General features: G+C 36.5%; 1 protein-coding gene across 2 annotated transcripts in view; it reads right to left on the reverse strand.

Annotated features, from left to right (window-relative positions):
- The window catches only part of CAMK4 (calcium/calmodulin dependent protein kinase IV), a 279,198-nt gene that overhangs the window by 213,917 nt on the left and 41,428 nt on the right, over positions 1 to 23,853 (reverse strand). Inside the window, exon 1 of one of the 2 annotated variants that reach the window (XM_025437331.3) lies at positions 7,898 to 7,945. The exons of the other annotated variant lie outside the window; for it this stretch is intronic. The gene's annotated coding sequence lies outside the window, so the exon portion shown is untranslated. Of the gene's footprint in view, positions 1 to 7,897; positions 7,946 to 23,853 lie in introns of those variants that run through there. 2 annotated transcript variants of the gene reach the window in all.

Raw genomic sequence — 23,853 nt, forward strand, 5'->3', positions numbered from 1 at the left:
GACACTTCTGAGTATTTAGGGAGTCAGAAGATTTATCACTCATTCTTCCTCTCAGAAATAATGACTATAGGATGAACTGCAACAAAATGCTTTATATGTAAAAGACAGTGACACAGAATACAAGAAAGAACGCTAAATGAACAAAAAACTAAGTTTTAAAAGTTATTAGTGCAAATAAAATAATGTGTGTTAATATAACACATCAGTCTAGAAGCATGAGAGGCAGCAGAGGAGAGAGGTTAGGAGCAGAAAACATAGAGGTAGACTACAAATTCCATTCTTTCCAAGCAAAGAAGAGATACTCTGATTAATCAGACATTGACAGCAAGTTATAAAGTCATTGGACATCGATAGCAAGTTATAAGGTTAATACACACTTAAAAATGTAAGGAAAAATGGGAATAATAGAAAGTGTTTATAGTCTTCAAATAACAAAGGGGAGGAAATAGGACAATGACAGTTTGATAAATAAAGGACAAAGGAATGAAAAGAAACAAAACAGTACTATAAAATATTTAAATTGGAAGTATAGTGGATGCTGTGGTGCACTGACAAGGATGCCTCCTCAAAATTAGCTCCCTCCCTGGAAGCTGCTTGCATCCACTTACTCATCCCATACTTTTTACCTCAATTTTGGACACCTCTGAAGGTCCCATAATTAAAGCTCCCTTCAGGATTGGTTGAGACCTCTGGGACAAATACATCACAGATCAATGAACTGAACTTTTTTTTTTTTTTTTCTCAATCCTTTCCTTATTCCCTCATAGGCATTATTCCTGATTGCTCCCCAATACATTCTGTGCATGATTATTATCTCTGTCTTCTCTATCTCAACAAATGTATCTAAGGGCACCTGGCTTCGGACAGTTGGTGCTAAGTGGTCCAAGGAAGTGGACTTTAAAGATGGAATTTTTGTAGCCAAATCACTCACCAGCTGGTTAACAATGAAGATCCCATTAGTAGTGAATGGAGTATGGTAGCTCCTGGCATACTGTGGTAACATATTCTGATTACATATTGTTGCCTAACAAATAATTCCAAAGCTTAGTGGCTTAAAATAACTATTTAATTATTTCTCATTATTCTGTGGGCTTGGTTGGGCAGTTCTCCAGCTTCAATAAGGTCAACTGGGGTTGCAGTCATCAAGGAGCTTAATTGAGCTCATTCATATGGTTGGAAGCTTCATTCATAGGCTTCAACTGTGAGATCACCTGGAACTGGTGATCAAAATGTCTACAAGTAGGCTTTTCACAGCATGGCAGCTGGGTTCCAAGAGGGAACATCCCAAGAATAAATATTCCAAAAGAGAGGATGTGGAAACTGCTAGGTCAACTAAAGGCTAGGCCAAAGGCATCACTCATTCCACATTCTATTGATCAGAGAGCAATTAACAAGCATAAGCCAGATTCAAAGGGAGAGGAGACAGGATGTGTGACATATACATGTAGGATGCCATGGAATTGGGGTCATCTTAGGAGACTACTGTATAACTGTTAAAATTTCACTAGTGGTGAACTGAGATGGAATCATAGTAGAAGGAAAAGCAATGGTGCAATGTCTCAAATCTTTGACGGCTTTAGAAAAGTCATAATTTTTTTTAAAAGATTTTATTTATTCATGAGAGACAAACAGAGAGAGGCAGAGACACAGGCAGAGGGAGCAGCAGGCTCCCTGCAGGGAGCCTGATGTGGGACTCGATCCCAGGACCCCGGGGTCACGCCCTGAGCCAAAGGCAGACGCTCAACCACTGAGCCACCCAGGTATCCCAAGAAAAGTCATAATTATAAAGACAATGGAATCAGATGGATTTTATTGAGTGCAATCAAGCACTGGAAAAAGAAAATAAAAGGCCATGGATGATTAATCACCAATTTAAGGTAAAGTAGGAAAGAGTAGAGGGTTTCTGTGGCAGCTTTTGTTTATTTTTTTTTAATTTTTATTTATTTATGATAGTCACACAGAGAGAGAGAGAGAGGCGGAGACATAGGCAGAGAGAGAAGCAGGCTCCATGCACCAGGAGCCCGATATGGGATTCGATCCCAGGTCTCCAGGACCACGCCCTGGGCCAAAGGCAGGCGCTAAACCGCTGCGCCACCCAGGGATCCCCTGTGGCAGCTTTTGAAGAAAATCCCACCTCCTGCAATAGAACATTGGAAGAGTTGTGAATCAGGTACAGGACTTAATTATGAAGATAGCTAGTGGCAGAGAAAGAGAAATTCTCAATCCTGGAAAGTCTACTTTGCCAAGGTCAGGCCCTTTATCAAAACAAATGAGACTCTGAGTTTTGGTATGGAATCATCTTGGCTAATGCACTGGAGAAACTTGAAACAACAGACTTCCTTGACCATCTAGGCCTGTAGATGTGGCCCACCGCTCCTCCACAGTCTTTCAAGATAGTAAGCATCCCATTCAGCACCTATCCTCTCACCATCCCCCTGGTCTCCAGACTAATAACGAGGATCAAGTCACAACACAACATAACTTATCAGGGAAGTAGTGGGGCTGCTATTCCAGGAAAGGGACTATAGTCTGAGGAGCTGTAGGACACAGCTGACATGGAGTGGCACAAAGTTAGATCCTGAGATTTCTGAATCAAGGAGGTCAGAACATAAAATTGCAAAAGGAAGAATTTATGGGCATGCAAATTGCTCCTTTTGATACTGAATTTAAGCCCTCAGGTAGAAATCTGTGTGTTGAGCCACAAAGAAAATTATCAGTATTCAAAGAGACTAATCATACAGGACAAGTTTTCTTTCCAAATACAGTAAAATAAGAAACTAGCAAAAATAGCAAAAAGAGTCATGCACTTGTAAATTTTTAAAAGCCCTTCAGATAAAATTAAAATTGAAATTACAATTATAATTTAAATCCTTTATGAGTAAAAATGAAAGCACTAATTATGATAATCTGTGTAATGTAGTCACAACAGTACTCACAGAAATACAATTTTAAATGCATGTGTTAGTAAACAACAAAGATTGAAAATAAATGAGTTAAGATTATGTAACTGGTATGTTGAACTAGCAGAAATTGATAGGATGCAAACATAATACAAGTTTATTTTTTCATATCCTCTTAAATCCATTATACAGTCTTATTCTTCCCCTCTCAGATAAAATATTGAGAAAAGATCATAGCTTTCATCATTAACCTTAAACACTAAAACAAAAAAAACCCCCAAAACTTCTAATACCAATTGTTTTTATTCAAATAATTAAGCTGTCCATTTTAGTGAAATAGTCTACACTGGGAATTTAGTTAATCCTTCATTTTTCCCCTCCTCCCAGCTCAGGTTCATTTCAGGCTGAAATTCAGCTGAAATTCAGACGGTAGGATGTGTGTGGGAATTTCTGTCCTTGCTCTTTCAGTTCCTCCTCACTCAAAGCCACACTTTAAGCTGTGTGATATTAGGACCCTCCAAGGTTGGAGTTGGGCAGAATCAGAGATGGCATAAGGGGGTAGAAGGGAATAAAGGCCTGACACAACATAACGTAACCTACCAGGGGAGTACTGGGGCTGCTATTCCAGGAAAGGAGGGGTGTTGTGATGTGGTGAGAGTGCTCTCTGGGTTTGCTGATTTTTACTGCTGGCTTCATGGGGTATTTTGGTGGCTTATAATTTATAGAGATGTCTTCACCAGAACATCCAACTGTAGCTCTCTCGATGTGAGCAGAGCTTTGCTTCCGGCCTACCACTTAAGATTTTGCTCTCACATTCAGTATCTAATGTTTCCTCCAGCCTCTTTTTGGTCCGTTCATCCCAACTGCTCCCATTTTTATGAGAGCATCTGGTCTAGGAAAACACATGCCTCTCTTCAGCCATAGTGGAAGCAGGCACCTCTCTTTGCTCTTCCCCAGGAAGATAGCTCTAGCCACATACTTTCTGTTTTTATTTTCTGTAAATGCAGACCAAAAACTGCCTCATCAAACACCAGGGGCAATACGCGAAGGCAAGGATATACAATTCTATAAGAAGGTCTCTTGAAGTCCCTCTAGCTTGTCCAGAGGTCAGGAGTAACATTGCTGCCACTCGTTCACCCCACACACTAAATGTGAAGGGAAGTATGGCTGGACAATGTCACCAAGTGACAACATTCCTCACAATATCTTCTTTTCCCTGGCTCTCCAACCTCAATCCTTTTATTCCCCTTAAGTTGGGTTTAGGGCCAACGGTCACAAAACTGCTTTTCAGCTAGTTCTTCTGTCAATTGTACACAGGTGAATTATCCCTTCATTTAGAAATATAGGGCTTCTTGTCCCCTATTATTTTGCTTTTGGCCTTTGGGTTTCAGACAAAATGAGACAATAAATATCTGATTTACTCATCTTGTTACACATATAACTTAAGAAACAAGACTACAAATAGACCCCCCAAAAGTTAAAAGAATTAATAAATATAAACAGTTATTGACTAAATACAATGAAAAGATTAAGTACAGTAAGTGAAACCAAAAGTTTATCTTTGGAAAATCCCATTAAATTAACATCTTGCAATTCTATTGAAAAGAAAATTAGAAAAGACCAGCAACCAACATTATCAGTGGAACAAGAACATAATATTACATTAAATAGGGTAAGAATTATAAGAAAATATTATGGTTATCCTTATGCCACATATTTAGAAGACTAGGTGAAGTGTATCACTTCACAGAAAAGTACATATTATTATAATTAATTCAAAAAGTATAAAAATAGGAATAGAAGTATTATTAGTAATAAAGAAATGAACAAGGCAATTAAAATCTATTCTTTGAAGGACTTCAGGTCCAGGTAATTTAATAGAAGAACTCTATCAGACTTCAAATAGCTGATATTTTCTACATTATACATAAACTGTTCCAGAGCATTAAAAAAAATATGAAAGTGGGGCAGACCCAGTGGCACAGCAGTTTAGCACCGCCTGTAGCCCGGGGTGTGATCCTGGAGGCCCGGGATCGAGTCCCACGTTGGGCTTCCTGCATGGAGCCTGCTTCTCCCTCTGCCTGTGTCTCTGCCTGCCTCTCTCTCTCTCTCTCTCTCTCTCTCTCTCTCTGTGTCTCTATGAATAAATACATAAAATCTTAAAAAAAATATGAAAGTGCTGTTAAGTCATCCTATGAGAACAGCAATTCTCTACTATCAACAAAGGAAAAAGTGTATAAAAAAGAGAAATGTAATCCAACTTCTTCTCATGAGCATGGATATCATAATCCTGAAGTAAATATTAATATTCTAAACCCAGCAGAAAATTTAAGAATACATCATAAACAAACAGAAGTCATCTCTTAGGTATTTGCCAAAATCAGATAAAAGTTGCTTCCTGGATGTATGTGTGTGTGATCAAGAGGTAGAAATTTCAGTACATTAAGAGATTCAGAAATTAGAATATTACTCCACCGACCACTTATTCTATAACCAACACATTACACAAATTCAGATACTGTCACCCTTATTTCAGTCTTTTGCCTGTGAAATTGTTTCTTTTTTTCATGTATCTGAACTAATATTAACCCCTTTCCTCTGCACTTTATGTGAGGTAGACAGATCTCTGTCCAACCTCTTCTGGTACAGCTGTGACTGGCACAAAGCCTAACCAGTTCTCTCTATTACCGTATTCACACTGTATTATAGGGTCATTCCTCTCTGTTCATTGGTAGAAATGAGAGGAAAAATCTTGAAATGTATGCTTATAAGGAAATGTCTAACAAAGGTTTCCCAGAACACCTGGTTAAATATTAGGACATAAAAATATAAATCATTATTAGCAGATTAAGGAAAAAATCCATTTGATTATATTCAATGTTCTTTAATAATTCAAGAAATTAGCAAACAAAAACTAAAAGGAAATATCCCCTGTTAATAAAGGGTGCTTAAAAAAATAAATAAAGGGTGCTTATATGAAATCTAAGAAAATATCATGCCTTATGGCAAAATATGAGAAGCATTGTAACTAAAGACACACAAAAAAGGATAGCTGTTACAGTAATGATGTGTAATGAAGGCATAGGAGAAAGAAATATAAAGCTAGCACATTTCTTTTTATAAGCAATACCCAGTGGAAAAAATAGATCTCATCAAAAAACATAAAATACCTGGAAAACAAAATCCAAAAGACTGTATGTGTATCTATTTATCTATCTAATCTCCTCTTTCATAATATGAAAAAGAAGATGCCCCAGGAGAGCAAAAACCATCTGAAAGACTATCAATGAACAAGACTTCTAAAGAAATACAAATACATGTGGTGAGGTTTATTCTAATTAAAACTGGAGATTTTGGGAACAGGGAAACAAGTCAATAAAACTGAATAGGTACATAAACAGACTCACACATATATGACTTCATGATTAGTTTGTCCTTTTAATCAGTGGGAAAAATTATATATTTACTAATTTGTAGAAAAGTAGCTATCATATGAAATAATAAAGCAAGATACTATTCATTCCTCATGTTATTTACTAAAACAAATTCTAGATAGTTTAAAGCACTAAACATTCAGCAAAAATGTCTATGTGTCAGAGGTAAAATACAGAATACTTTTCAACTGTTGGGGTAGCAAAGGTCCTCTCAAGTGAGACCCTCAACCCAGAAACCAAGTATACGTGACAGATTTCTCTCAAAAAACTTTAAAACACTGTATAATTGGGGGGGGGACTTAAAAAATATAAAATACATGTGGTGGAAATAAATTACTGTAACACATTTAGCAGACAGGGTATTAATAACCGGAATGTATAAGGATGATTATAAATAATTCAGTAAAAGGCAAACAATTCAACACTAAAATGAGTAAGGATGCCAGATGGCAATTCTCAAAAAGAGAACAAAATGGCCAGTAAATATAAAGGATAGTCAGTCTCACTGGCAATCATGTGTGTGTAAGTTGTGTGTGTGGTTTTTCACTTATCAGATGGTATAAACTGTCAAATGTGAGAGAGTTTCAGGGAAACTGACACATTCAGATGAAGCAGAGGAAAGTCTAAAGTCTTTTGAGAAGGTAATTAGGAAATATATTTTTTAAATCTTAAATCCCTTTAGGCTAGCAATTCTACTTCTAGAAACACATTTTCAAAAAATACTTTCTCAAGTAACCAATGATATATTCAATAACCTTATTGCCTGTATTAATGTAAAACTGGAAACAATGAAATGCCCATCGATAGGAAAGTTGTGTATGGCACATAAAAAGAATGACTTCTAAACATACATATACATATATGTAACATATATACATACAAGTTCAAATAGTAGGGTTTGACTCCCTTTGTGTTAAAAATTAGAAAGCAGGGACGCCTGGGTGGCTCAGTGGTTGAGCATCTGCCTTCGGCTCAGGTTGTGACCCCACAGTGGTCCCGGGATCAAGTCCCACATCAGGCTCTCTGCAGGGAGCCTGCTTCTCCCTCTGCCTGTGTCTCTGCCTCTCTCTCCATGTCTCTCATGAATAGATAAAATATTTTTAAAAATTAGAAAGCAAATACACACACACACACACACACACAAATGCACAGGCAAGGACAGAAGGATGCCTGCAGACTCCTGACAGTGGTACCACCTTGGAAAGGAAAGTAGGAGCAGCACACTAGAAGGGTCATTTCAGGGTTTGCTCTTAATACTTCTGAATTTTAAAAACTTTTTACCATGAGAATATATTCATGAATTGGTAATTAAAAAAACAAAACAATTAGAGCAGTGAAGTAGCAAATGATTTTCCTTTTTGGTCCCTGGCCACATCTATTTGTAATGAACAAGCTGACCTCAATTTGGTCACTCCATTCATTTTGGCCATTTATTAGTTATGCTTTGAGACAGGGACAAATTTTCAGTGCATGTAGAGGAAGAGCAGCAGCATATTTCTCAAAGCAGATTATTCACCATCACCGTCATCTCAAAAGCCTTCATTTTAGATATGTATTACCTACCTTCCACACTTCCCCCCAGTGGAATTTAGAATTTTCCTTCCTGAAACTTCTAGTTGCTAAGCAACATTTTCCTTCTTTGTGGGGCTGGGTTGCCATATTAACTTTTCATCAGCTTGATCTTTCTCTTTTCTTCCTTATCATCACAGACACACAAATAGACACATGCACACACACACAAGAGTTTTCTAGAGTACTTCCATATTCACAATGTTTATTCATTTATGAATAAGAAATTAAAGTCTTTACTTTTATTATTGTTGTAAACTCATAACCAAAAGAATGAATAAAGAATTCCCTTTCCCTCTTCTAAAAGGACAGACCTCAGAGATTGCTTTCCAAAGACTGAGAAAAGGATTGGTTTGGGAATTAGAGTTTGGGGATGGAGTTCTAGGTCTAGTTGGTCTAACCTACTTTAGGGGGATGGCTTTAAGATGATTAAGGCCTCTTATCATTTCATTTAGTAAATACTTATTGAGCTACTACTACACCCTCTATAAAGTCCAGGAAATTGAGAATGGACTGGTTAATGCACACAGTCAGCAGCCTCAAACAGGTTACACTCAGAGGATGGTATAATATTGATGCACGTGCCTGACTCCAGCCTATTCAAACTGCTCCAGCCTCCAACAAAAGCTTCCTCTAATCTAATCTAAACGATAGCTGTCAGGAAGCAAGAGTTTGTAAAAGGGTGTGTACAAAGCCTTGCCCTAGCTGGGTTCTGAGGAGGTAATGGTACAGGATGTTTCCCTCCTTTGGCCAACAGAATCTGAGAACTAGCAGTGGAAAAGCCACAAGCAAGGATTTGAGCCCTGGGATTCCTGGTGAGATTCTGATTCGTGAGGAGCTTCGGTACCTCTGGAGGAGCTTTAGTACCTCTCCTCCACCCTGGAACAGCCATTAGGGACACACACGTGAGGAATGCTCATGTGGGCAGAATAATATACTCCCTTGCTATGGATAAAGAATGTCTGGATATAAGTCCTGGCCCCACTGCTTCCTAGCTGTGAAAGCTTGGGCAGGTTTCTTAATTCTTCTTTCATAAAATGGAGATAACAGTGTATAGATCCAAGAGTTGTTATAATAGTAATATTTAATTGCATAAACTGCTTAGAACAGGACCTAAAGCATAACATGGTCACAACAATGTTGACTTCTGTGTCTTCTCAAGCCTGACACCAACTGTGTGTAGCTGAGAGTGGAGAGGAAAGAGGCTTCCTTAGGAATAAGCCACACTTGTCTATCATCAATTTACATGGCCCCACCATTCTGTTGGTGATGTCAACCTGAGTCCTGAAGGTAATAAAAACCAGTGCCCAAATGGGTGCATCACCAGATGAGGGAAGAACGAGCAAGCACCACTTGTGGCTCCCAGCAAAAAGGGAACTCTCAGGGATGAGAATTTCTAACGGGGACAGGCTACACATTTAACATCATCAGCAACAAAAGAAGAAGAGGACTTAAGGACAGTAGGTCACAGCTTCAAAACACACTCTCAGGAAATGAAAAGCACAGTTTTTAATTTTTAAAAAAATGTAATACATTAGGCACAATGACGAACAAAATGAGCAGTACTGAGAACTGAATTACTGTCACCAAAAATCAAAGTATAGAAATGTTTCAAAACAGAACAAAAATTAAAAAAAAAAATCCTGAGGGAAAAGAGAAGTAATTTGGAAAACACACGAGGGTCCAAATGAGCAAATACTAGATGATTCAGAAGAAAAAGAAACAAAGGGAAAGATGCAATAATTAGATACTAGGGGAAAATTCCTTGGCTTCAAGAAAGAAATTGATTCTGCAGGTTAAAAATGCTCACTGAATTTGAACAGGAGTAACTTATAAAAGACAACATCTATGGCTAGCATGTTGAAATACTTGAATCCCAATGATAAAAATATTATAAGTTTCTAGACAAAGAGTATTAGTTACAAAGGAAAAAGAACAGACTAACTTCAGATTTCTTTCCTGTCATCCTGGAAAGTAGATGGCATTAAATAACATCCACAGGTCCCAATTAATGCCCGAGATGTGATGAGCACTGTGTTATACTATATGTGTAGCAAATTGAATTTAAATTAAAAAAATAAAAATAAAAACCTGGTTAAATTTAAACAACACTGACAGGCTAGTCAGAGAAAAAACTGCAGACTGATAAGCAAGGACTCACAGGTTTTATGCACATGTCTCTGACAAGAATACTCAGAACAGGTATCTTAACATAAGCAAAGGAGAAGAAGAAAAAAAATGATGATGAGGGATGCCTGGGTGGCTCAGTGGTTGAGTGTCTGCCTTGGGATCACGGTGTGACCCCGGGGTCCTGGGATCGAGTCCCACGTCGAGCTCCCTGCATGGAGCCTGCTTCTCCCTCTTCTTATGTCTCTGCCTCTCTCTCTCTCTGTCTCTCATGAATAAATAATTTTAAAAAACCCATAAAAATGATGATGAGAAATGAACTTTGCAATATATGGGGAAGTGATTTGAAATAATAAAGGACTTTGAAATAAAATGGCATTATCTAAAATAATACAAAATATTTTTTAGTTTTAATGGAATTAAAACACAAAATAATTTCACCAAGACTTTTTATGTAGAGAATGAGGAGAAAGGGGCAGAAGTAAAAGATTCAAATCATAGGTTGGGGAGAATAGGGAATTAGAGCATTCATCTACTCCATCTCAGGGGGGCACCAAGGGTCAGCTATCCTTGGTCGGGATGGACGATCTTCATTTGGACAGCATTCAACGGCTCAAAGCAAGCAGTCTGACCCTACGAAGTCTTGTGTTTCTCAAGTAGGAGAAGTTGGGCACAGGCAACTATGCTAGCACAGCTCCACACTGCCAGCAAGGCCCTAATTGCCCGTGTTCCCACTCAGCCCGCCCCCCCCCCCCCCCGTGGCTTCTGTCATCATGATCACAAGAGGGTTGTTCCCTGGGCACGATACTTGCATTTTAGGCAGAAAGAAGAGAAAGAGAGAATACACATATTATCATTCTCCTTAAAGCCACCCAAAGCCCCACCCAATATATTTCTGCTTGTTTTTCATTAGCTAGAGAGTAGTTCCCTGGCCACACCTAGTCAAAAGAAAGTGTGGGAAATCAAGTTTGTGGCAACTGTCTCCCCCAAAGAAATCTACATTCTGATTAGTAAAGAAAAAGAGGAAAATATGATCAGGAGGGTAACTAGCAATGTCGCTAATGAGAATGGTGAGTATTTTGCTTTCATAACACAAGTGCGAATTTGTGTTTGAAACAGGAAGGTAACCCCTAGTGCAACTGAAACATTAAGCTGAATTTTCAACTTAGTAAACAGAATAAAGTATAGTTTGGTCATATCAAGAGAAACGAGGAAAAGTAAAGGAGGAAACAATAAAATAAATAGTAAACATTAATACGGCAGGAAGCATCCAAGTTCTTATTTTAAGTATGAATGGGCCAAAGTACTCCAGCTTTGTTTAAAGTCAATAGACAGAGAAAGTCAGATATCCTATGATTTTACTTATGTGTGAAATCTAAAACAACAACACCCTGCCCCCAAAACCAAATTAATAAATACAGAGAACAGACTGGTGGTTGCCAGAGCCAGAGTTGGGGGCAGGCAAAGGACTGAAGGTTGTCAAAAGGTACAAACTTTCTGGGGATATAAGATGTAGCATGGTGACTCTATAAATAATACTGTATCGTATACTTGAAAGTTGCTAGGAGAGATCTTAAAACTTCTCACCACAAGAAAAAAAGGTAACTATATGTGGTGCTCATTTCATAGTACAGTTGACCCTTGAACAACATAGAGGTTAAATGTGTTGAAAATCCACATAGAACTTTTGATTCTCCAAAAACTTAACTACTAATAGTCTACTATTGCCTATAAACAAGCCTTACCAATAGTAGTTAACACATATTTTGTATGTAATATGTATTATATACTGTATTCTTACAACAAAATAAGTTAGAGAAAATAATGTTCATAAGAAAATCACAAGAAAGAAAATATACTAACAGTACTGTAAAAAATCTGTGTATAAGTGGACTGTTATAATTCAAACCTGTTTTAAGAATCAATTGGATATACAAATATTGAATCATTATGTTGTACACCAGAAACTAATGTTATGTGTTAATTATATCTCAAAAATGAAACAAACAAAAACCAAAACCCAAGTATATGCTATTTGTAAGAAATATACCTAAAGTAATAAATTTTAAAACAACAGTAAAGAGTGCCTCAGTAGGTTACGCATCCAACTCTTGGTTTTGGCTCAGGTCATCATCTCAGGGTTGTGAGATGGAATCCCTGTCAGGCTCTGTGCTCTGTGCAGAGTCTGCTTGAGATTTATTCTCTCCCTCTCCCTCTGCCCTTCCTGCTGCTCATGTTCTGTCTCTCTCAAAATAAATAAATAGGGCAGCGGTTTGGCGCCACCTGCAGCCCAGGGCGTGATCCTGGAGACCCTGGATCAAGTCCCACGTCAGGATCTCTGTATGATGCCTGCTTCTCCCTCTGCCTGTGTCTCTGCCTCTCTCTCTCTCTCTCTCTCTGTCTCTATGAATAAATAAATAAAATCTTAAAATAAATAAAAATAAATAATCTTTTTAAAAATGACAGGAAAAAAATAGAAAAATAATTACTAAGCAAACGTAAATACAAAGAGAATGAAATATATACAAGGTACAATTTCAAAATACAATCACTACTTAGCCAAGACGATGTAATAGCTATACACTTGTATGCATTAGACAAGAGCATAACTAGAAACACAGTGATCACTGTTGTAACTATAAAACTGAAAAAATTATAGGGGAAGATTTTAATACATCACTAAGAGGCTAATCTAATATAAAGGAGGCTGATTTTCTAAAAGTTATTGGGATTAGTGGAATGAGACAGGCAAGCAGACAGGCAATTATAACATAGGGAAATAACTGCTAAGGTAGAAATGAATACAGGATGTCCCTAGATCAGTTCCTTTTCTAGTAGATGCTACATACACAAAGTAGGTTAAATAAGGCTGGTTTCTGGTTTCCAGGAGCTCATGATTAGGGCAGGTGGTTCCATTCTGGGATATACTTTAAGGTCATTTAAGGATATACTTTCTGTTTCTAAAGTTTTTCCTCGTTTAAAAGTAGATATTAACAAGTACATCATCAAAATAGCCTGAAATAAATACCTATGACTTTACTTAAGTAGAAATTTTTTTCAAAAAAAGAAAATGTGATTTCTTTTTTCGATCACAGATATCTTCATTAAATAGTTTCTTTTTTTTTCTCATTAAATATTTTTTTCCTCATTAAATATTTTTAAAGAAGGAAATGTCTGGGCAAAAATTCTCCATAATTAATCATTTTTCTCATTTATATATGAGAATATAAAAACAGATGTCACAGGTCCTTTAAAACGATCTGCAGTTGCAGTTAAAATGATCACAGTTACAGGATGAGAGGGTGGCGAAATTACATTTGCTGCTGTCATGATGTGCTTGACTAGCAGAGGTTCTGAGAGACTCCCAAGGTTGTGACTTCATCATTTAGGTCACTCACTGCTCTTTATCCTCTTGAGAAAGTTGACAATTTTTAATGCTCCTTTCTCTCCTCCAAATTTAACCACTTTAAATTTTTTTCTGAACTTATCCTGATATATTTATTATTATAGTTCTAAAGAACACTCAATTGTGATTGAAATATGTAATAGTTACTACAGCATGTTGAGATACTGAGTTTTATAGAAAAAAAAGACCCGTGAATTACCATAATCCAGTTTTTTAAAAAACAGTTAAAAGTACCAACATAGAAAGATGCTTATGGAATATACGTACACAACTACTTACAAAAACCTCTGAGTGTAGCAATCAGATAAAAACTTTTAAAAATAGGACATGTTGTATTACTTGAGGCTATAATTTCATTTTTGAATTTCATTTCTGTATTTATTCCCTCCTGATTACCTTACTTCTTGCAGTTCAATGAACGCTGAACTTTAAAAATCATTTGGTCATCTTTCAAATCATTGCTGAAAGTTTTCATTCTTTGAGTCTGACCCTGGCAAACTGATAATTCACATCTAACAACAATGATTTTCAGTGACAATTATACCATATCCTATGGAGAGTTCCATAGGTGTGTGTGGCCACTTAGGGTCACTGCAATGACTAGGGATGGCGAACGGCACTTAGTGGACAGGGTAAGAGATTTAGGGCTGGTAGCAAGTGCGGGTCATTCATACTTAAGAGGTGCTTTGCTTGAGCCCAACTTTCCAATACTTGACAAGATGTTAATGCAACTGAAAGATCATTTTATAATCAGTTGAGTTTAAAATATCTGGCATGTAAACACACTTAAAATCTTTAAAACATAATCGCAAAGTATTTTCTCATGGTTTTACTATTTTTTAAGAATGCAGCTAGAAGGCTGACCATCATTTCAGGAAATCATTTTAGGGAAAGCAATGCTGTTTGTGGTTTTGAGTTGACAAAACAATACACCACCACTGACTGGCCTGTATTCTTAGTCCTTTTTTTTTTATTTTTATTCTTAGTCTTAATTCACATGCAAATATGTAACAGAAGAGATCAAGACTCTTTCTAACAGACTTAGAGTTGAATATTTTTAAATGAGCAAAGACATATGACATGTAGGAATCTTACTGAATTTATCAATAAAAGAGTTTTAAGTGTTTCATATTAATACCTCCTATGTAATTTCTAATTGTAGCATAGGATAAATCTAGGTTATAATACTGCATATGATAACTATTTATTTGGGGGTTCCCGATTACTCTTTTTCCCTGTCCCCATAGTCTGCCAGACAGCACCTGGTGGGCCCTGGTGTGTGTTTGTTTCAGTTCAACCTTTATCTGACCTTATAGTGTCAGAGACTGAAGGTAATTGCCTGTAATTGTCTGATATGTTATACTCACATCAACTGAAGTTACTTCATTTTTACTGTATACATGTAAGTCTTCTTTTATTACCTATCCTAATTCTAGGTTTATGTCACCTATACCTCTGGTCTATGATTTCCTTGTGTTCTTAAAGTGTTAGATCAACTAAAGTCCAAATTTATTCATTATGGTAACATGCAAAGATTTGGCTTCTTCATTAAGTTTTCTATTACAGTCTCGTTCAATATTTTCATATTGAAATATATATTGCATATGAACTATATTTTCCATTTTAATGGAGTTGAGGCTTTATTTTTCAAAAGTATGTATTTTTAGGTTTTATTTTCTCTACATGTAATTAAAGAACACAGAATGAGGTATCTGATTCTGTAGACCTGAGAGCCATAAATGTATGTGATTTCCCAAAGATTTTGTGAAGATGGGTATAGGTATGATTGTGATTATGGCATTTCACTTTCTCCATCCTCTTTCTTTAACTGTCCCTGCCAACATATTTTCTCCCAGGTCCCTTCTAAAACATTTGTACTTCCCAATCTCATCCCCTACCTTTACTCAGATGCTGGTCACCCTGCCTGGAGTGTGCTTTCCCCACCTGTCAGTTTTCCAAGATTAAGCTGAATACTAACAGAAAGCTTTCCCTCATCACCTGTATAGAAGTAATTTTCTTTAGACTCAATTTCCACAGCACTATGTTAAGGCAAATATATTTCCCTTTGTCAGTCTTTCTACTTTGTTTTATGACTATTTATGTACATGACCCAAGTGGTCATAGGAGCTCATAAGCTTTTTGAGGGTAATATGTTTGCTTTATCATCCTCTACTACATGCTTTGCTTGACCAAATAATAATCTATAATCCATCAGAAACCTGAATTCCCAGAAATTGTGGACATTATATATCTGTTATTTTCAATATTACAGTTAGCTACTTAGTCTTAAATACAACTGGGCTTAAACTTGACAGTCATAATATATATGTATACTATATAAAATCTCCAATTTGGGATGCCTGGGTGGCTCAGTGGTTGAGCATCTGCCTTTGGCTCAGGCCATGATTGTGGGATCTGGGATGGAGTCCCACATTGGGCTCCCTGCATGGAGCCTGCTTCTCCCTCTGCCTGTGTCTCTGCCTCTCTCTGTGTCTCTCATGAATAAATAAATAAAATCTTTTTAAAAAAATTAAAAAAACTCCAACTCAAAAAAGATTTAAAGAAATTGAGAGGGGAAAAATATAAATGTTTCATGTACAAACATTAGGTCTTCTGATAACATTTCCATTGCAACTTAACTACAGTTCAAATTTCTGAAGGATGATTCCAATTACAAAAAAGGGATTGGTCTATTAATATCACTGTGGAAAGATCACATGGTTAATACACAGAATGGATATTTCACAAAGGAAGATGTTATTTGGATTAATGGGTAGGTGGAAACATCTAGTCTAGTTCTTTCTTTAGCAGAATGTTGTAACAAATTGTACTTGAATACAGAGGCATCTATTTGAACAAATTCTCTTCACAGAATGTCAATGATTTTGTGTACTTTTAATTCTTTGTCTTGAACTTCTGAGCCTCGTAAGATAAAAATGACTTATTTGGAGAAAAGGCATTAAAATCAGACCCTTAGGTTAATCTCACAAGTTTACAATGCACCAGCATTGGGAGAATATAATCAGAGAAAAAGTGAATGAGGAATCTCCAGGGGCAGCTACTTCAGTAACAACTTGGGGCCTTGCAAAACCCACTCTGAAGTAACGAACAGATTCTGTAAGGTAAGGCATAATCAGGACTAATAATCAAGAGAATGTTCCCAAAACTTTTAATGGAAAACATGTTTTAAAAACGTAGTCACTTTGGGGCACCTGGGTGGCTCAGTCAGTTAAGCATCTGCCTTCAGCTCAGATCATGATCTCAGGGTCTTGGAATTAAAGCCCTGCATCAGGCTTTCTGCTCAGCAGGGAGTCTGCTTCTCCCCCTCCCTTTGCTCCTCCCCCTGCTCATGATCTCTCTCTCAAATAAATAAATAAATCTTTTTAAAAATGGTCATTTTATACTTTATTATGCACAAATTATTGAAAATGTAAATTTCTCTCCTAATCCCCCAAAATTAGAATTGCAATTCGAATTTTTTTTTTCTATTTTGGATATTTTACTGCCATCTACATTAATAAATACACAATTTGTACATCTTTTCTGTGCCTTATTCAAATACTGAATATATCAGTCAAGGGCCTAGTTGTGGAAAGAGAAACACACAGTTATTTTAACAGAGTAAATTTAAGGAATTATTAAAGAGTTATTGGGTGACTGAAGGGTAAAAGGTAAAAGGAATCACTAAATAGCAGATGAAGGAATTACAGAAAACAACTCCTACCTTTAGGGCTGGAGGAGCAAAGAGAAAGGTTGAGGTTGTTTCAACTGGCCAGCTGGTGCTGGTATCCCAGGACCTCAAAAGAGAGATGTGTGTAGCTAGGACTTAGAAATTGAAGGAAGGGACACTAGGGACCAGCTGCAAGCTGGTGCTGATACCTTTGAGGACACAAATGAGGCCAGTTCTGCAAGGATGGGAAATAAGTTGCCAGGATGAAAAAAACTATTGCTGCCATGACACTGACATGAGCAGGAAGCAAAATTGGAAGGAGCAAGTCCCCTTTCCTGCCTCTAGTTTTGTCTTCTGCTTCTTGTGCCCTAATTTGGTAGGGAGAGATGGCCTTTTATAAATAGACATATATAAGTGTTTTACTTCCAACTTTGACTCTAAAACATTTTTTTTCTGTCAAGCTTTATACTTTAGAATAAAAACAATTTATGGAATATCTATTCAGTGCCAGATGCTGTCATGCTCAAAACATAAATAATCTTCATCCCAAATGTTTGAGGGGGATAATATATTATCATTTTACAACTTAAAAAACCAAGAATCTAAGAAGCATAATTTCACTAAGATCACATGACTAATTTATGGTTAACAATAATAAACTTTGTTATAATACCATTCACATCAATTGCATTGTAATTGATATTAGCTACCTATACAGCTAATTGGTAAAAGTCAAATTAGAGTTCTCCTTCTAGAATGCCATAATGCTTTTCTTGAATAAGAATATGATTACCACCCTTACAGTTCTCTCTCCACTCATAACTATGTCCTTGGTTGTGACTTGTGATGTATACTACTGGGAAAATGTAATTTATAAGGAGTATAGAGCCTTATCTATAGCCTTATGGCCTTATCTATAAGTGATGTAATAACAGAGTTTCAGAGTTAGAAGAAACCTTAATAAACAGCACCTAATCTTTCAAGAAATTTCTTCTCAAAATACACTAAAATGTATTAAGTACTTTTTCTTCTTAGGCATGATGTTATGTGATTTTTACCAGCACTATTTCATCTAATCTTCATCACAATAGAATAAATGAATATAGAAAGGTTCCTGGATACAAGATCAATGTACAAAATGTAATTACATTTCTACATGTAAGTAACAAAAACAACAAAAGAGAAAATAAAATTCCGTCATTTATAATATCATCAAAAGGTAGAGAAATTACAACAAAAGATCAATATGGGGACGTCTGGATGGCTTAGCAGTGGAGCATCTTCCTTTGGCTCAGGGCGTGTTTCCAGAGTCACAGGATCGAGTTGTGCTCCCTGCAAGGAGCCTGCTTCTCCTTCTGCCTGTGTCTCTGCCCCTCTCTCTGTCTCTCTCATGAATAAATAAATAAATAAAATCTTTTAAAAAAAGAAAGATCAATATGTATTAAGAGGTATATTACTTAGGGCCCCTGGGTGGCTTAGTTGGTGAGGCATCTGCCTTTGGTTCAGGTCATGATCCCAGGGTCCTGGGGTCTAGTCCCACATCAAGCTCCCTGCTCAGTGAGGGGTCTGCTTCTCCCTCCCCTTCTCCCCCTCCCCACTGTTCATGCTCTCTCTCTCTAGTAAATAAATAAAAACCTTTTTTTAAAAAAGGGTATATTACTTAAAACAATGTGGCATCCACACAAAGATAAGCAAATTGACCAGTGAAATATAATAGAGTGGGGAAAAAAATCATACTTGATTTGTTTTTTTTAAAAGATATATTTATTTGTTTTTGAGAGATGGGCAGGGGGAGGAGCGGAGGGAGAAACTCTCAAGCAGACTCCACAATCAGCATGGAGCCCCAACACAGGGCTCAACCTCAGGACCCTGAGACCACAATCCAAGTAGAAACCAAGAGTCAGCTGCTCAACCTGTGCTACCTGGGTGACCCCAAAACATACTTAATTTCTGGCAAAAATGACATTGCAGTCTTTTCAATACACAATAGTCAACTGGATATCCATATTTTAAAAAGAGACCTATCTTGACTGTACCTCACACCATATATAAAAATCAATTTCAGAAGGATTTTACATTTAAAAATAAAAGGCAACAAAATAGTGAATATCTTTAAGACTGTCAAGGAAGCAAACATTTCTTAAAGTGGGACAAAAAGCTAAAAGAATGGATATACGGGACTATATTAAAATACAACTTCTTGATAACTTCTTTGCATCAAGATAGTATTATGAGATTTTTTTTAAGAAAAGCAAGCATATATACAAAACAACTCATTCAGGAATACAAACAACTCCTACAAATCAATAGAAAAATAAAGTCAACCAAATAGAATTATAGACAAAAGACAGACATTTCCCAAAAAAGAGTATTCAAATAACCAATAAACATATTAATGTGGACTCAACATCATAATTTTTCTTATTTCAATTCTAGTTAGTTGACATATGGTCAATATTGAATTCAGGAGTAGAGTTCAGTGGTTCATCATTTTCACATAACACCAGAGCTCATCATAACAAGTGTCCTATTAATACCCATCACCCATCTATTCCATCTCCCATCCAGTTCCCTACATCAACATTCAATTTGTCCTCTATTGGTCTCAACTTCATTAATAATTAGGAGAATGCATACTGAAATTTAAATGACAATGCAACACCACTGTACACCTATCAGACTGACTAAAATGAAGAGACAGGATTTCAGGGGCATGTGGGAAATCAGACTCAAGCATTGTTGGTGGGAATGAAAAATGACACAACCATGTTGTCAAACTGTGTAGAAATATCTCCTAAAGCTGAACATATGCATATTGTACATGACCCACAATTTCACTCTTAGATTAAAACAATGCTTCCATAGCTTCACCAAAGATAGGCAGAAGAATGTATATAGAAGCTGTACTCATGTGAGTCCAAAACTGTCCAAGTACCAAAAACACTTAAACAGGTAAGTAAATAAAGTGTGGTATATTCATAGAATTGAATCATATATGCAGTGAGAATAAATTATTTACAACCACTCACAACAGTATAAAGAAATCTCACAAAGTTGAATAGTGAAGTCACACACAAAACAATACATACTACAGGATTCTACTTATACAAAGTCAAAAGGAGGAGTAAAGTGTCTATGGGATTAGAAATGAAGCAGGTTGCTGGAACTATACCTAATAAGGATCACAAAGGGGAGTTTCTGGGGGCTAATAAACTTCTACTCTTTGAATTAAATACCACTACACAGTATGTGAAATCTGTAAAAATTCAGTGATCTGTAGATTTAATTATGTTGTCACATTTTCACTATATATATTCTGCTCTAATTTTTATTTTGTTTAATTTCTTAATTTTTTATTTAAATTCAATTTAGTTAATGTATACTGTCAGGGATAGAATCTGATGATTCATTGGTTGCATATAACCTCCAGTGCTCATTACATCAAGTGCCCTCCTGTATGCCCATCGCCCAATTATCTCATCCCCCCACCCACCATTCCTCCAGCAATCCTGTTTGTTTTCTATGATTAAGAGTCTCTTATGGTTTGTCTCCCTCTATGTTTTCATCTCATTTTATTTTTCCTTCCCTCCCCCTCTGTTTATCTGTGTTGTTTCCTAAATTCTACATGAACGAAATCTGTATTTGTCTTTCTCTGATTGTCTTATGTTGCTTAGCATAATACACTCTAGCTCTAGCCATATCATTGCAAATGGGAAGATTTCATTCTTTTTGATGGCTGAGTAATATTCCAGTGTCTCTATATATCACATCTTCTTTATCCATTTATCTGTCATCAATGGACATCTGGGCTCTTTCTATAGTTTGGCTATTGTGGACATTGCTGCTATAAACATGGGGTGCAGGTGCCCCTTCGAATTACCATGTTTGTATTCTTTGGCTCAATACCTAGTAGTGCAATTGCTGGGTCAAAGGGTAGCTCTCTTTTTAATTTTCTGAGGAACCTCCATACCGTTATCCAGAGTGGCTGCACTCGTTTGGATTCCTACCAACAGCGCAAGAGGGCTCCCCTTTCTCCACCTCCTCGCTAACATCTGTTGTTTCGTGACTTGTTCATTTTAGCCATTCTGACAGGTGTGAAGTAAGATTTGATTTGCATTTCCCTGATGATGAGTGATGCTGAGCGTTCTTTCCTGTGTCTGTTGGCCATTTGTTGGTCTTCATTGGAGAAATGTCTGTTTGTGTCTTCTGCCCACTTCATGATTGGATTATTTGTTCTTTGGGTGTTGAGTTTGATAAGTTCTTTATAGATTTTAGATACTAGCCCTTTATCTGGTCATTTGCAAATATCTTCTGCCATTCTGCAGTTGCCTTTTAGATTTGTTGACTGTTTCCTCTGCTATGCAGAAGCTCTTTATCCTGATGAAGTACCAGTAGTTCATTTTTGCTTTTGCTTCCTTTTCCTTTGGAGATGCGTCTGGCAAGATGTTGCTACGGCAAGCTCACAGAGTTTGCTGCCTATGTTCTCCTCTAGGATTTTGATGGATTCCTGTATCCCATATAGGTCTTTCGTCCTTTTTGAGTCTATTTTTTGTGTATGGTGTAAGAAACTGGTCCAGTTTCATTCTTCTGCATGTGGCTAAAATCAGATTTTTATTACAAAGTATGGGTAAATAAATATTAAAAAAATAAAAGAAAATAGAACTTTTAAATCTGTGGAAGAGGGAAAAGTAGAATGATTTCAAAAGAAGTCAATAGAGGAAAAAAGAAAAGAAAAAGCATGGTAAATAGGAAGCATAAGCTAAGATGCTGGAAATAAATTGGAATTTACAATATAACAGCATAAATTAACCTTTTTTTCTTTACTAGAAAAAAATTACATAATATTTGGCATCTTCCATTCAAAATAGGCTATCACATTAGAATTACCTTGCAAATCAAGCTACTGCCTTAAGCAAGGACCTTTCCACTTGCTTTAATCTCCTTCTTTAGCATCATTACTGTGGGGAGAGGAAACTGGAAGGGTAAGGTAAAAAACAAAACAAAACAAAAAAAACATGCCTTTCTGCTTCTGGAGGAAAGAAAGAGAAGGAAAAGATAAAAAGAGGAAAGAGAGTGATGTTATCAGGTGTCTGCTCTATCTGATACAGTTGGAGAGAAGAGGAAGTGTGAGGGCAGAGGCAGGCTCTCACCTAAACCTACTTGGCAGGTTTTTGGTTTCAGCAGGAAGCATTAATCTTAGGGCTCAAGATAAAGGCAGGAGAAGCTTGAGGCAAAATAGGCTACCTTTTCTCTGCATAGAGAAGTTAGAGTGCAAGGTGAGTTTCATAGTCATTTTATGATTCATCAAGTAAAAGTTTACAGTGAGATTTAAAGAAAGAATTTCCAAGTATATATTTTAATTTTTAAAATAAAAATACAGCCTGGAACAATGTTACTGATTTTCCTTTGCCTTGTACATCTGGATTCCTTTACTTCTACAGAAATCAAAATTTAGGGAGCTTAAGATTTGCCCTCTAGTTTTTAAAATGTTTTAAAATTTGCTTTTGAGAAAAAACAAGAAAATGTTTTACAGAGGATTGTCACATTGATCTAAGTTCTAGCTTGTAGTCTTTTACGTATTCTGCTTGTGATCACAATATAGTAAAGCTTAAAGCAGTGAAATTAAATCGTAGAAGGAATATTAAAGAGAACGCTGGGATGCCTGGGTGGCTCAGCGCTTGGGCGCCTGCCTTCAGCCCAGGGCATGATCCTGGAGAAGAGGGATCGAGGCCCACATCGGGCTCCCTGCATGGAGCCTGCTTCTTCCTCTGCCTGTGCCTCTGCCTCTCTCTGTGTCTCTCATTAATAAATAAATAAATTCTTAAAAAAAAAAAAGAAAGAAAGAAAGAAAGGGAATGCTGTCGAACATTTTAATTTTGATCCTTAATTTTGGTATTTTTTAATATAAACAAGCACTTTAAAGTGTTCTCTCTGTCAAATAAAAAAATAAATTATTTTATTTAGGTTTAATGACTTAATAATTGAACATCAATCATTTTCATTATACCTATTTGTTATAGTTGAGAAGGCTAATTCTTAATATAACTAAAAAGTTACAGTAAAATGTGTTCCACTTTAGGCAGTTATTTTGATCTCTTCAACTAGGAGACCATTCTGTTCTGGTTTCATAATATATATTTTTTTACTAGTGTCTTAACTCTCTCATGAAGTAAATTTAACACATCTTTATATCATCTTAATATACTTATTCATGATAAAATATCATTTCATGAAAATATAAAGAAAAATAAAACTACTTGTAATCCAACCACCTAAATATAATCATGGTTAACAATCTGTTTACCCGCCTTTCACATATTTTTACATGTATACATAAAATTTTGTAATGCAAGTAAAATTATCTTACACATTTGAAAGGTCATTTTCTAATTTCATATATTTTTAATATTTCATCAATAAATAAATACAGGGATCCCTGGGTGGCGCAGCGGTTTGGCGCCTGCCTTTGGCCCAGGGCGTGATCCTGGAGACCCGGGATCGAATCCCACGTCGGGCTTCCGGTGCATGGAGCCTGCTTCTCTCTCTGCCTGTGTCTCTGCCCGCCCCCCGCCTCTCTCTCTCTGACTATCATGAATAAATAAATAAAATCTTTAAAAAAAAAAAAAATAAATAAATAAATAAATAAATAAATACACATGCCAAATATTCATTCTATCAATTTCCCCTGGGATAAATTATTCAAACTGAGATTAGTCAGCTTATGTATTATTTTGGTATACTTTGATT

The sequence above is a fragment of the Canis lupus genome, chromosome 3 (genome assembly GCF_003254725.2).
Source record: "Canis lupus dingo isolate Sandy chromosome 3, ASM325472v2, whole genome shotgun sequence".
NCBI lineage: Eukaryota > Metazoa > Chordata > Mammalia > Carnivora > Canidae > Canis > Canis lupus.